Source organism: Alligator mississippiensis, chromosome 4 (genome assembly GCF_030867095.1).
Source record: "Alligator mississippiensis isolate rAllMis1 chromosome 4, rAllMis1, whole genome shotgun sequence".
In the NCBI taxonomy this organism is placed as follows: domain Eukaryota; kingdom Metazoa; phylum Chordata; order Crocodylia; family Alligatoridae; genus Alligator; species Alligator mississippiensis.
The window spans coordinates 165,517,414-165,532,978 of NC_081827.1; positions in this window are offsets into that span (position 1 = coordinate 165,517,414).

Sequence of the window (15,565 nt, forward strand, 5' to 3'; positions counted from 1 at the left end):
CCCAGATATTTACACCGCGGCTCAGGCCCCGGCACTTCACCGGGGCTCCCAAAATGGGAGGCTGCTAAAGCATAAATCCACAGAACGGGGCTTCAGGGGCCTGGGCTATTGAGCATGTAGCAGAGTAGGTGGCCAAACCTTCCCAGGAGCGATTGATTCCCTGGGAAGAAAGAAAAAGAAGTTCCAATAATGAGTCTGATGGAAAGCAATCTTGTCCCTTCATAAAGAAATTGGACTTTTAAGTTGGCTCCACAGAGAGGAATCCCAGCGAAGAGGACTTTCAAATGCAAATCTCTTAAAAAGGACGGAACATATGGGCAAAGCAAAGCACTTACTTTTCAGAATGAAATTATTTTATTTTTTGTGCGTGTGTGTGTGCATGAAGAAACAGGGGGTGGGAGAGAGGGGGAGCAGCCTGTTTAATTGGGCTTCCAAAGGGACAGGGCCCCTTTAAGACATTTTACCTTCATTAGGAGTGATTTTTTTCCACCCAAACACGGGGGCTGGCTATAGGCAGGAGGGGGAAAAAATCAAATCACATTGGTCCCAACACTGCCAGTGCTGACCCAACAAGCCCCAGTCTTCAATGAGGTAGGTAGGTGAACCCCCTAGACTCCACTGACTGCACTGAGTTGGGCATGTGCACCCCTGCTTAGGACTGGGCACAGCAAGTGATTGGATGGGGGTCACAGCATCCGCAGAGCAAAGTAAAGAGTCCATGGATGTTTGCCTGGGGACAAGGGCTCTGCAGGGCAGGGTGGGTACGTGGACATGAGCCTTAGCTCAAGGTGGCTTAGGTCAAAATACACGTGCCAGCTGTAAGAACGTGCATGTCTGTACTGAGGGTTTTATATACTTGGCAGGTGTGTCCATGAATACTGGGGCTAGGGTGAGGACTCTTGGCTTCTCCTCTTAAGTCTGGAGATATTATCTAGTGAGGAATATGAGTGAGGACACCAGGTTCTAAGTTCATTTGAAAGCATCTTCACTTTGTGACTCAGCTACCCTCTCTGGCAAATCAGTGGGGGGTCATGCCAACCCCATCTTGCTAGGCATCTTGGCATCACCTTGGTGACATCTGCATGAACGATTAATGCTGCCTTCATTACAGAACAGCACACGTCCTCCAAGCAGACACTGTACAAACCTGAGCTGATTAATATCACTAGGACTCTGGGCATGCTCCTCTCCTGCCTCTGAACCATGGTCTAATTGGCTGCATTTACCCAAGTTAAATGGTAGCCGTTTCAGGGGAGGGACCTGTACCCTATGCCAGAGGCTGGAATGGCTGGCTGGGCAATTCCCCCACTGCAACAGTGACACAGGGCCAATATCAGCAGGTCCACAGTATTTCCTTATGCATGGGCACTGCCTTGGCAGGGGCATAGCTGGGGGCATCAGCTGGAGTAGCAGGGGCATTGGGTAGCCTGGTTCACTTGGGCTGCAGAGGCCTCATGACTGTTATGGGGAGCAGTTGTAAATTAAAGTAGCCTTGGGGGACCACTGGAGAGCACAGCAGGCCCTGTTTCCCACTTTGCATAGGTTTGGGCTGCGCCTCTGATAAAACCCAGGTAGATTCCAGGTCTGTTCTGAGATAAGCCCTTGTCACTGTTGAGAAGAGGATCTCCAGGGACATGCCTTTCCCAACAGCAAGGGTTCTTGCTCATCTTGGACAGCAAGGCACTGTGAGTGCATGATGCCTGTACGCACAGCACCATGGCAGCATATGAGTGCCAGCTTGTGTAGGAGCATGAATGCATTCATGTCTATATAATGGATGGCAGCAGCTCCATCACTAGAAGTCTTAAAATGCAGCTTGGACCAACCTTTGGGATGGTTTTGACAGTGGTGACTGGGTGAGATGACGCCTCCCTGAGGTCCCTTTCTGTCCTGTTATCCCCTAATGGTAGGGCTGTGTTTGTGAGTCTTTGCGTGTGTATAAATGCATGGATGCAAGTGTATTTCAAACAGCTTGTGTATGAAAATCCCTAACCTGTTGATGGCCCCTGATTGTTACTGCACTACAGATGAGAGCTAATCAACTTCTTCTGTCGCTCCACAAAAGGGGAGCACTGCAGGGCTGGCTTCCATCACCACTCCCCCACCAGCCCTGCGTCCTGAGCTGGATACCTTCCTGACAGTGGAGTTCAATCCTGTTCAGTCTGGGGCTGCTCAGTTAGCACCAGACATTGCCTGGCTTTGCACTGTGCACACTGACCTTGCTGTGTCTTGGTTTTATGTCTGAAAAATGGGGACCATAAGACTTCCCTTGTTATCTCAATTTCAAATGTGAGTTCATTGAAGCAGAGACAAGACAAGTCTTCTGATCTCAGTTTGTAAACAGGTTGGGGGTGGGAAGGGCAGTGTTGCCAGTTCTGATGAGTCTGTTTCCTATAAAGGCCCAACCTTCTGGAGTCCCATGATGTGAGAGAATCTTAACTTTCACTTAAAAATAAGTTACATTGATGACTGCAGAGAAATATTTGAGAATGAGACCAGGGCATCCTTAAAGACTCAGAAACCAGAACAGAAAAAAAAAGAATCTACTATCTAGCATTTTGAATTAACAAAAGCTTTTTTCCAACCCTCCCAATATAGATTGAGTTGGAGATTCCAGAAATTTAAACAAGGTCTTTCATCCAACATGTCAACAAGACGCAGTATTGAGCAAGGCCTGGGTCCTGCTCTGACCAGTCTCTAAGGGTTAAATTCTCTGCCTGGTACACCCCTGCCCAGCAGCTGGATACAATAACACATGTCATAATAGTAATGTAATTTGTAAGTTAACAATGGGCAGCTTGAGGTTTATATTTAATTACAACATTTGCACCAACCTGAACTCACCCTTATTCATCAATAATGCATGGGTTTGTGTTTATCGCTGCTTAATTAATCTGTGCTTACGACAATTAAAGGCTTGCAAAATCCCCAAAGGTGGCTGGAGGGGGAACTCTGCAGTGCCGATTGCTAGAGGCAGCCACGTGGGAGAGGGTGAGGATGGCACCAGGAGGGCAAAGATTAGCTAGGTGGGTTCTTGTACTGACACCTGTCACAGGGGTATCAGAGCCCCTTTCCAGGCCAAAGAGAAGAGAAAGCAGGAGAACCTGAAAAAAAATTATGGATGGTCTCTGAACAACAATATCAGATCCCAGGACCTGGAATACTAACACAGACTCCCTGAATTTATAATGGGATGGAAACAGAACCCCAGAACTGTGCATCAGGATTGCTCTAGGGTTATCTCTGCTCCCCAAGTTCATTTTCTTTGAGTTCAGAATCTTGTTCAACCCAGCTTCATAAGGAGACACAAAGTTTCCTGCCTGCCTCAGGTTCTGGGCATGCAGCATGCTAGCACTGGTTTAATATACAGTTTTGTACTGCAATACAAATGGCTCCAGAAGCTGGAGCAGACAGACAACTAGTTATCCTGGGGTAGCTACCACTGTATCTATCAGTATGCTATTACAGCATCTCAACACAAAATGGTGAGGGAGCATGTGAGAGGAGGTCAGAGCTGCCCAACTTGTAAAAGGCCTAGGGCCACGCGCCTTGTGGGCTGCACCAGAGCAATCCACAGGCCTTCCCAGGCCACGTGCTGTACAGGCATCCCCTGCTGCACCACACACACAGGTGCCCCCCGCAATGCACTACACATGTGGATACCTCATCCTCACCCTCAGCTCTCTGGCTATGGGCCCCCCTGCTGCACTGCACCATGTGAAAACTCCAGGCCGTGGGCTCCCCTGGTATTGCGGACCGAGCTACGTCGCCCACCCCCTGGCACAGGGACTGGAGGGGAAAGCCAGAGGAGGGAGGGGGAGCCTGGTGACCCATTGCTTCTGCAGCCAGAGCCATGGGAAGTGTGGCAGCTGGGTGGGAGCTCAGGGGCCACAAATTAACCCCTTGTGGGCTGCATGCAGCCCACAGGCTGCTTGTTGGACAGCCCTACAGTTAACTAGTAGCACTGAGCAAACAGTTATCCCAGGATAACCAGGGGCACTTGTACATGTGACACCATTAACATGTATTCACGACAAAAATGTCACTTGGTGTGGCTTACTGGCGTCACAGAGTACGCGTGAAAGACTTGGGGGTTTTAAATTACTTTGCATCAGTGCAAACTCAACTACATCCAGATGTAGTTGAGTTTGCAATGTTGCAAATTGCAATGATGCAGCTGTCAACTCGCTTCCCAGCCGTGGAAGAGGCAGGCAGGCTCTGCAGAAAAAAAGGGATTGGGCCCCTTGCTGCTTTTACCTTCAGCAGTGCCCACCACCTTGGAGGCAGCACCTGGCCCAATCCAACTCTTCCTTGACCCCAAGCTGAGGCAGCACCCAGTCTGCTAGCAGCCTACCTGGGCAGCCCCGAGGGGTGCCATCATCATGGAGGAAAGAACCGGGCTCCCCACAGCTCAGGGGCTGCTTGGCTCACCAGCAGTTCACCCCCCAGTGGCAGGGGGGCAGGGGTGCAGGCAGGCTCCACCAAAAGGAGGATCAGTTTGTCTCTGCTTGTGGTTCTAGCAGCTTGCTGCAGCTGGCTGGACACCTGGGACACCCAGGAAAGGGCTGGCTTGTCTCAGGGGCAGTGTGAGGAGTGCGGCAGGAGGGTGTCTGGGGTTGCTGGGGGTGGGAGAAGCTGGCAGGCACAGCGTGTGAGGCACTGGAAGTCCAGGCAGGCAATGGGAGAATTGGATTGGGTGCCTGCGAGCCTGGGCAGCACCCAGCATGGACTCCAGAGTGGAGCAGGTTCTTCTGAGACAATCACAGAATCAAGTCTGAAAGGGCCTAGTCAGAGGCTCAGGACCCATAACTGCAAGGACTGGAATTCAACAAGAAGGGGAAACTTCACAGAAAATGAACAGGCAAAGAGAAGGAACCTTGACAGGGAAGCAGCAGCTGCCAGTAGACCAGCAAATGGCCCTGAGTGGAGCTAAGAGGGAGAAACTATGCTTGCCCCAGGCCTCTCAGAAGCCAGACAAAGCAGGAAGGTGCCAGGATTGAAATGAGAAAACAGAGATTTCCCAAGGGAACAGCCTGTTGGAAACACAGTGAGGAAAGAAGCTGCAAAAGAAGAGCCCATAAAATTGCCCAACAGAAGGAAGAAGGAGCTTGTTGTTTATGTGTTTGCTGGGCCCCAGAGCCTTATGGGGGAGCTGCTTTATCTCTCTGTGCCTCAGTTCCCCACTGTCCTTCCAGTCTGCTCAGGACATGCCTTCCTGAGGAAAGGGACAGTATGTACAACACCCAGCAGAGTGGGGTTTCCAGGGGCTACTGGATAATGTGTGATGCATGGCCTATGACAGTGGGGGGCTAAGCTTTTTGACAGGTGTACCATAAATTAGCCTTGCACCTTCCCCCAGTGCCACTCCCACTTCTGCCCCTGCCCAATCTGCTGCTCTGCTTTCTGCTCCCTGCCCAAGCTACCACTGTGCTCCCTGTCCTCTCCTTGATCTGCTGCATGCCCCACACACAGAGGTTTCCTGTGCCACTTGTGGTACATGTGCCACAGGTTGGCCACCCCTGGCTTATAAAATAGGCCTAGAAGCCCAGATGAAACCACAAAGGAGCAACTCAGAGAAAGAAGATTGCTGGAGAAAGACAACAAAGAATTAGAAGGGAGAAGTGATTTTTTCTGGGTGAGGGAGCTGTCCCTGTAGTACAGAAACAAACCAGATTTTGTAGCTATGCACAGGAGAAGGCAATCCTGTGTACTACTCTGCAGGGGATCTAGTGGGACCAATACTGGGCTGGGATTTGGGAGACCTGGGTTTAAGTCCTGCCTTTGCCACTGCTTTGCTATGTGACCTTGGTTGAGTTCCTTCACCTTACTTTTTGCAGCTCGAATGGGACTGATGCAGGCCCCCTCTGTAAGGTGCTTTCGGATCTACAGGCATTGTATTATTTCCTAGTCAGTAGTGCATACAGCATGGAGCCTGAGTGCTGCTAACCCCCTTCATAGGATATGCAGGTTCTGCCCTCACTTTGGTACTACCATAACACTCAGAGTATCAACAGAGATGGAGGCTCAAGCATGTTGGACACTGCACAGAAGTAGAAGCCCTGCCCCAAAGAGCTTGCAGTCAAAACAGGCAGTGGTGGGAGGCAAAGCTGAGGCCCAAGGGTATCTCAGAGCCTGTCTAGTGAGGTGCAGGTGCTTGCAGTGCAGAGTGGCAAGAGCTACAAAGCCAGGCAGCAGAGCATCAGCTATCAATGAGGAGGAACCAACAGACCAGGCTTGTCCCCCAGAAGGTGAGAAAGCCAGGCCTTGGGGCTTTGTACTAATTTAAGGCCCTGGACTGGAAGAGCCGGAGGGAACATTCCCACCGGCCGGTGAGGTACAAACCATTTGCAGAGACAGCAGGAGCCAAATCCTCCAGCCTCCTGCTTGAGGAGATCATCTTTCAGCAAAAGTTCTGCATCAGGAGTGTCAAACTTACCCCATGCCCCAGGCCAGATCTTCACTATGGAGCCCCTTCACAGGATGAATCCTACCTGGGGGCACGAGGTAGTGGTGATGGGGATGGGATGGCAGTGGTAGGTCAAGTAGTGGAAGGACCAGCATTTACCCCCAACTGCTGATGGTCATGTCTCCCAGGGCCCAAAAGACTCTGAAGAAGATCATGCCCCCTCTCCACTTTTGGTAGCCCAGACAAAGTGACTGTGGGCCAGATCTGGCTTATGGGTCATACATTTGACAGCTCTGGTCTACACCATACAGTGTTTCCTGGTATAGCAGCAAGAACCTGCCTGGATAACAGCATAGCCCAGGCTGGCATCAGACTGCTATTCTCATGGGAATGGGCAGCACAGCTCAGGCGTGGGCCTGAGACTTAGGTGAGCTGGGTTCCATTCCTGCCTCTGCTACTGCTTCTCTGTGCAACCGTAGGCAAATCACTTCATTCCCCCTTTCCCCTCCCCACCACCACCCAGGTTCCTTCAGCTGCAGAAACAACGGTGCTTCCCCATGGAGGGGTGTGTGGAGGCTCTGATCCATGCATGGCAGCACGGCATGCAGATCTCTTCTCCCCTCTCCACTCCCCACCCCACCATGTCTAAATACCGGGACACCATCCCGGAAAGTTCAAGCTGAGCTCAAACAAAGCCAAATGTCAGCTTCAAGCAAATGAAATTGCTCCCTCAAGAGAGCTGCAGCTGATGAATCAAGCGACTCCTGACAGGCGGCGTGAAGGAAGTGCCCATAGCCTTGGGGAGAACAGCCTGCCCAGCTGCTACAGTGCAAGGTGGAGTAGGATTCCTGTCCCTCTTCATTTGGAGAGGAGGGATTCAGTGTCCTGGTGCTGGGTACTGCACAAAGAGAGTCACAATAGAGTCCCAGCCCCAAAGAGCTTCTGAGCTGAATGGACCAGGGAGTGGAGGAGGGACAAACACTGACACAGGCCCACAGCCACTCTTCAGGCAAAGCGGAGAGTAGGAGCCAGGAACCTCTCCAATCTGCTGCCCAGAGCAGCACAATCTCACTGTACTGTCACCCCTCTGCTCCCAGCCCTGCAAGGTGGCGGGGTTGGATGGTTTCAACAAGTACCTGAGAGGCAGAGTTCCTGGACTCTGCCCTCAGCTCTGACACAGGTGCCCATATCACCTGGATGATTCCCTCGCCTTCTCCATGCCTCAGTTTCCCCATGTGTAGAGGAAACGGAGAATTAAACCTGGATTAATCTCATCTCAGCCCTGGAATGAACACCTTGGGTGCAGGGAGAGCACTGAATAGACCTTTGGCATCAACAGGCACAAGCAGGAGAATCTCCAGCATGACTGCCTGGTGGTTGCATCTTTGCCCACGCCCAGTATTTTGCCAACACCCGATGGCAAAGGAAGGCACGACTGTGCTGTGCCCATTCCTCCTCCCTCCCTTCCCGCCACTGAGCCCTGCCAGCTCTCATCAGCCTCCATCCCTCGGCTTCTCACAGCCACCAGGCCAGAGAGACTCCCCTTTTAAAAGGGAAAGCCACAGCTTGACACCTGCTGTCTCTTTCCCTCCTCCCAGTGCTAGCACTCAGCTTTTAGAGGGACATCACTTCTCCCTCCGCCCTGTCTCCTCTGCCCGCTGTTTGGCACTTCCAAGGCCATAATGATCAACGGCACCTGCTAAGAGCTCATCCAGTCCAGCCCCTTGCTCAAGGTGCTGGCTATAACACTCGCCTCAACCCAGCCCTTCCTAGACAAGGCTGGGCCCAGTGTCCAGACCCCATTGCCCAGGGAAAAGGAGCACGCAGCAGGCCCTGCATTAGCTCAGAGTAAGGAGGGGCTTGTTCCATACCCCCTCTCCCCCCAGCTCAGACTTTCCACCTATCCCCGGCCTTGTAAAGCCGTCACCGAACAAATAAACAAACAAAAAAACCAAAACAGCGTGTCTGTCCCTTTAAGATGCTACCGAAGAGCACTGCTGTCCCGGATCAGCCGGAGCGTCTATTAAAATTTTATGCGAAGTGTAAATGGGCCAGGTCTCCAGCTTCCTCGCTCCCATCGAATGATTTATTACTCGCAAATACCACAGAACTAATTAGTATAGTAATTAATTAATACGAATTTGCATATTTGCATGTGCAATTAGTGCAGTGGAGTGATTACTCTGAAAATGAGAAGTTGGGCTTGTCAGATGTTAGTGTGAACTGGACTGGAAAGCCTTGTGCAAATGAACTTTAGCGGCATTACAATCCCAGCTAGGAAGCCAGGCGGGTGTGCGTGAGGGAGAGACGCACAGTCGCCCCGTGCTGGGAGTGGAAGGGGAAGGAGGGGGTGACACGGAGTCACACGAGGCTGGGGTGCGAGCACGATGCCCTGCATGCCAATGCTGTGTGCTGCACATCAAAGCCACATGGGTTCTCCAGCCCCCCAGCCCCCACTGCACACACTAAACATTCCCTTTTATTCATCTATTTCTTCTGATGGCACCGGTCCAAGTTTGCTGGAATCAAACCTTATTGTTATGCATTATGTTTCCCTTTTGTAGCTAAGCTATGTGTAATGGGATGGTGCAAGCTGTTTCCTAACCAAGGCCTTGCATTAATAGCAGTGCCACCTTAAAGGTGCAGCAACCTTTTTTTCTGCACAGCCCCTTCTTTACCCCACCCCTACAGGATTGAACCCCACTACCCCCCAAACCCAGACCTGCACTGCTTCCCCATGGAAGCCTTGTGGAGGGGGAGGGGGGGCAGTTCATTGGAGGACAGATTTTTCCCTTCATTTAATTGCCAACATTGTTCATTTGTTACCCTTCCTATCTTTCTGGAGATATGGCATGACTATTGGGTTGCTGATGGGAGTGGGGGCCTCCAGGAGGGGTCCTGTTTTCTAACTCATCTCTGTTCCCAGCATCCCCCACCCTACTCCTTTGACCAGCCTCTGGGTTTCCCAGACCCAGGTTTGGCAATATCTCCTTTACAATGTGGCATGAGCCACATCCCCAAGCTCTCAGCAGGCAACCTCACCATGGGGACTGTTCTAACCATGGGCCATCTCCATGGTGACTCTCCTTCACCATGCACCATCTCTGTGGTAACTATCCTTGCCAGGCATCCTTGCCATGGTGACTGTCTTCACCAGCACTATCTCCATGGTGACTCTCTTCACCATACAACTCTCAATTCTGGGGGGGGCTACAGAAAGCCAGATCAGGGTGTAAATCAGCTTCAGCCATTCAGCTGGTGTGTCTGTCTTCCACAGGGATAATGACTCTGTGGCAACTGGCAGAGCCTTTGGGGGACACCTGCCATGGTGTCCCCCAAAGTGCCTTCTAGCTGTGCCTCTGAGTATTAGGTGTGCTTTGGCTGGGGGAGCCTAGCTCTGTGCTGGGGTATACCTGCGTGGATATGGGACCTGGAATGGGTAATTGCCACCCCAGAAGGTTCCTTTTCCTGCTAAGAAACACTGATTGTGCTTGTAGTGGAAGCTGCCTTTATCGCCTACACATCCTGTACTTTTGCAGTCTGGTGGAGACCCATAGTCAGGCAACAGTGGGACAGAGCACGGCAATATATGGGCTCCAGGGGGTGGTAGCAGCAGTGATGGAGTCCCTGAAATGTAGTGAGGTAGGGGGAAGCCACATGCTCTCCTTCCATTTGTTACGTGAAGCATGGTATCATGGGCTAACGTGGTCCCCATCTTCAAAAGACTGGAAAAGGGCTAACGTGGTCCCCATTTTCAAAAAGGGGAGGAAGGAGGACCCGGGCAACTATAGGCTGGTCAGTCTCACCTCCATCCTTGGTAAAGTCTTTGAAAAAACTATCAAGGCTCACATTTGTGAGAGCCCGGCAGGGCAAATTATGCTGAGGGGAAACCAGCATGGGTTTGTGGCGGGCAGATCGTGCCTGACCAACCTAGTCTCTTTCTATGACCAGGTTACGAAACGCCTGGACACAGGAGGAGGGGTGGATGTCGTATACTTAGACTTCAGGAAGGCCTTCAATACGGTATCCCACCCCATACTGGTGAACAAGTTAAGAGGCTGTGATGTGGATGACTGCACAGTCCGGTGGGTGGCGAATTGGCTAGAGGGTCGCACCCAAAGAGTCGTGGTAGATGGGTCGGTCTCGACCTGGAAGGGTGTGGGCAGTGGGGTCCCACAGGGTTCGGTCCTTGGACCGATACTCTTTAATGTCTTCATCAGCGACTTGGACGAGGGAGTGAAATGTACTCTGTCCAAGTTTGCAGATGACACAAAACTGTGGGGAGAAGTGGACATGCCGGAGGGCAGGGAACAGCTGCAGGCAGACCTGGACAGGTTGGACAAGTGGGCAGAAAACAACAGGATGCAGTTCAACAAGGAGAAATTCAAAGTGCTGCACCTAGGGAGGAAAAATGTCCAGCACACCTACAGCCTAGGGAATGACCTGCTGGGTGGCACAGAGGTGGAAAGGGATCTTGGAGTCCTAGTGGACTCCAAGATGAACATGAGTCGGCAGTGTGACGAAGCCATCAGAAAAGCCAATGGCACTTTATCGTGCATCAGCAGATGCATGACGAATAGGTCCAGGGAGGTAATACTTCCCCTCTATAGGGCGTTGGTCAGACCGCAGTTGGAGTACTGCGTGCAATTCTGGACGCCACACTTCAAGAAGGATGCGGATAACCTGGAGAGGGTACAGAGAAGGGCAACTTGTATGGTCAAGGGCCTGCAGACCAAGCCCTACGAGGAGAGACTAGAGAAACTGGACCTTTTCAGCCTCCGCAAGAGAAGGTTGAGAGGCGACCTTGTGGCTGCCTATAAGTTCATCATGGGGGCACAGAAGGGAATTGGTGAGGATTTATTCACCAAGGCGCCCCCGGGGGTTACAAGAAACAATGGCCACAAGCTAGCAGAGAGCAGATTTAGATTGGACATTAGGAAGAACTTCTTCACAGTTCGAGCGGCCAAGATCTGGAACGGGCTCCCAAGGGAGGTGGTGCTCTCCCCTACCCTGGGGGTCTTCAAGAGGAGGTTAGACGAGTATCTAGCTGGGGTCATCTAGACCCAGCACTCTTTCCTGCTTATGCAGGGGGTCGGACTTGATGATCTATTGAGGTCCCTTCCGACCCTAACATCTATGGTGAGGGAAGAGCAGGCCCCATCTATGCATCATCCAGGGGGTGGGAGATAAAGACACCAGAGATTGGGGTGGGGGGGCAACCCTATGTCCTGGATTTACTAAACCTGAACCCCAATCCACAAATAACACCTGTCTCCATAACCCCCCACCCCTCCCCGGATCCTGGCTCAGAACCTTCCCTACTCCCAGGCCCCCAAATCAGAACCCCCCCCAACTCTTCTGTACTTCGAGATTCCCCCCACCAAAAATAGTCCAATGTCAAGATGCACCGTGACTCAGTACATTTCCATAGGCTTAAAATACAGCAGGAGCGTTTCCTGGATGCTCCAAATGACATGGCAGCCGGCCAGTTCTGTAATATTCCATACGCCGCCGCATAGGTTCAGAGAGACACAGAGAGGGAGAAGGAGAGGGGAGCTCCAGTTCATGACTCTGTCAAACAAGGGGAGAGGGAAGAATGAAGGTGGGGGCTGGCTCACCACGCACCATGGGGTGGCCAAGGGGGCACCAGCTAGGATCCTGGCTTCCAAGCCAAGTCACTGCTCTCCCTGCCACCCTGCTCTCCTCCAGTGCAAGTTCCTGCCACCCTGGCAGCTCTGGGCTGGGATCGCTCACACGCTGCTCTCCGGAATGGGACTCAGCCGACACCATCTGCGGGAGGTGGGGGTGTTGGGGGGAGGGGCCTTCACACTTGTTCTTGCTCCCCACAGACCAGCTCCGGCTGATGCCAAAAGAGCTCTCGTTAATCCATGACATACTGTGGCTGTATGGGAGCCAATGGCGCATTTGGGCTTCAAACTGTATCATTTCCATGTCGCCTGTCTCACTGCTTGCTCCTGGAGGAGCCAGCCAGCATGTGCTCTTTGTGGCTGGAGTGGGGAAGAGGTGGGGGGATGCAAAAACACCCTGGTAATAGCATCTGCATGGAATCAGCCTGGAAGGGCAGGGAGGGTAAGGGTTTCTTCCCCTGGCAGTGTTAGGAGGCCCAGCTCCCTAGGACATGATGCAAAGGAGCATGGCAGGCACCAGGGGGTGCAGAGAGCATGGGAGAGCTCTGAAGAGGGCACTTAATTCTTCCAGTGCTGAAGGGCCTTGTTGCCCTGGTCCTACTTTGCCCTATTACCAGTAGTATAGTCAGTGCCCCAGTGAATGCAGTCACATTCCTCCCAGCCCTGCCTTCACGTCCCGCTCTGATTGGAGCTTGGGGTGAAGCCACAGCCTGATATAAATAACATCATAACTCACTGCTTGTGATGTCACAGCTCACTTCATATAATGCTACAGTTCCCTGAAGGAAGTGTCACAGCTTGGTGGCTGAAGATCACAGCTCAACTTCTGTGACACCAGAGCCCTGTGCCTGTGACATCATAGATAAAGGCTCATGACATCCCAAATCCAGCATGATGATCTCACAAATGGTCCCAGTGTGGAGGACTGGAGATTGGGCAGCCCTGTACTGCAAATACAGGGAGACATCTTAATGTGGGGACTGAATGCAACCAAGCCCTGTGGTTCTCTCTCACTCCCAGCCTGCACTGCTCAGCTCACAGGTTCTCATTAGCTCCTGGCCAGATTTCCACAGGGATTACAGCCACAGAGAGCTCTTGGCCTGTCATCTACTTGTCATGGGGTCCCCTCCCAACAGCCCTTCCCTCTCTCTTTCCCTGGGAATGTTTTCTCCCATACTAGTTATGTATGGTAACTAATGGTAAACATACCATTATGTTTGATCTCCCAAACCATTATCCTCAGCGTGCAAGCAAGTTTTCACTCATGGGGAGACGTGCTGCATCAGCGCTGGGCAACAACTTGTGAAGAAGGGACCTTGGGAGTCCAGCCAGCAGGAGGAGAGCTTGTGTTCTGCCTTGAGCCCTGCTTGCAGCCGCTTCTGGAGCTAGAATTGCTACTTGGGGCCCAGTGCATCTGTGTGTGGTAGAGGGGTTGGGCAAAAAGGCTGCCTATGTCCTGTAGAACCCAGCGCTGTGTTTGTGTTGCAATAGAGCAAGTTACACACACATATACCCTAACACTGATTTCTCTTCCACTGGGGGTAACAGCAGACTGTGGACATGGGTCAGAAGCTAACATGGGTGTGAGAGATGGGCTGGTGGCATCCAGACAAGAGGCAACACTGATAGCATTACTACCGCTTGAAATGGCAATAGTGGTTGTGGGTTTCACTTTTCCCCGCTGTCCATTCATGTTCTCAGGTCTCACTGGTTCATGCTATTCTCTCCCTCTCATGCCTTTACTCCCCATCCCAAACAGCCCACTCTACACCTGCCCCCCCCCCCCCAGTTCACCCCCTCCTCAAGTCCCAAGAGCCAACTTCTGCCCCAGATCAGGGGACCCTGGGACCTGCTCTTTCCCAGGCTCCTTGTTGCTTACATGACGCCCCTGGGGACTTGTAAACAATTTTTAAAGACACATACAGTATTAATTATGCAGCTATCAACTTGGGAATTGACCCGTTACAGACTTAACCATTGTTGGAGCCATGGGAGCTGGGAATAACATGCTGCACAGCTGGAGAGACAGATTTTAAAAGCTTCTTCTATGCAGCACTAGGTGCTTTTGGCCACAGGGTGGGAGGTGCCTAGGGGCTGGAACCCAGGAGATCTAGGTTCAAATCCCAGCTCTGCTCCAGACCCTCTGGCTGATGTAAAAGAAAGCTTTAGCTCTCTATGCCTCCTCTTCCCCATCAGTAAAGTGACACTTCCTACCTTGTCTGGGGCCTGGAAAGAACAGGTCCATTCATGCTTGCAAAATACTCACACCTAGATCCTCCAAGTGACACAGGAACCCAACTCTCACTGAAACAGGGCTGCCCATCTGACCCAACCCACAGCCCCACTTCCTTTGGAGATTGCAGCCCTGGGTTCCCCACACAGCTTTTCCAACATCCAGCAGCCCCGATTCACAGCTCTCCACTGATTCAATGGGAATTAAACACCTAAAACCTTCAAGGTTCAGGGCCTCTGGCACTAGCAGATTGAAAGCAGGAGTACTTCAAGAATACCTGCAACAGGCTGAGGTCAATGATGCTCTCCATGAGATGAGATATCATTAGCTATAACACAGTAACACCTGTAACCAAAACTGAGCTTGCAAGCTCTTTGGAGCACACATCACTTTTTCATTCTGCCCAGTGGTTTTCAACCTGTGGTTCCCAGACCCCTGGGGATCTGCTGACTATGTTTAAAGGGTCCATGAACGATGACTGTGATCAACCAGAAGTGAATACCCACACTTACCATAGGGGTCCACATCTCCATTTAACATTTTTTAGAGGTCCACAAATTAAAAATGTTTGAAAGCCACTAGTCTATACAGCACCTGGCACCATGGGATCCTTGTCACAGCTGTGGTTTCCTAGGTACTACAAGAACAATAGATAAATAGCTCTGAGGCTGAATCAGCTCCCCATTGTGGTAGGTGCTGTACAAACCCGTGCAGAAAAGAGACTTGTTGCCCCAAATAAGTTGCTGTCTGGGCTAACAACAGTAATCTTCCGCCACAAACCAAGCAAGCGTGCTGTCTTTGGGCCTGTTTACTGAGATTGGCTCTTCTCCTTTTGCAATGAAGGCATTGGCACCATTGGTCAGCGGATAAAACAGCCTCCTTCTCCTGGAACACATCCCCCACCCATGGAAGGATGGATGGGGCCAAGAGAAGGGGTATTTGCAGAATCAGCACAGTGCTAGCCTGAGTTGCTAGGGTCCAAGATCAGCTTTGAACATTAAACACTGCAGTAAGTGAGTGGGATCACAATGCAAGAGAGATGGCCAGGATGATGAATGCTTTAGAGGGCCCATAAGGGAGACCCCATCCCAGCATGCAACAGCGAGGGGATGTGGCTGAGGTGGTGTCTTTCAGATGGGGCCGTGCCTTTTCTCACTGTGCTTCCTCAGGAGAGTGAGGAGAACAGAGGTTCTCCAGAGCTGACTGAGGAAGGGTTAAAAATACCTCAGGGCCCTTGCCACAGGTTGCTCCAGCACTACAGGGGGAGGCTTTGCACTG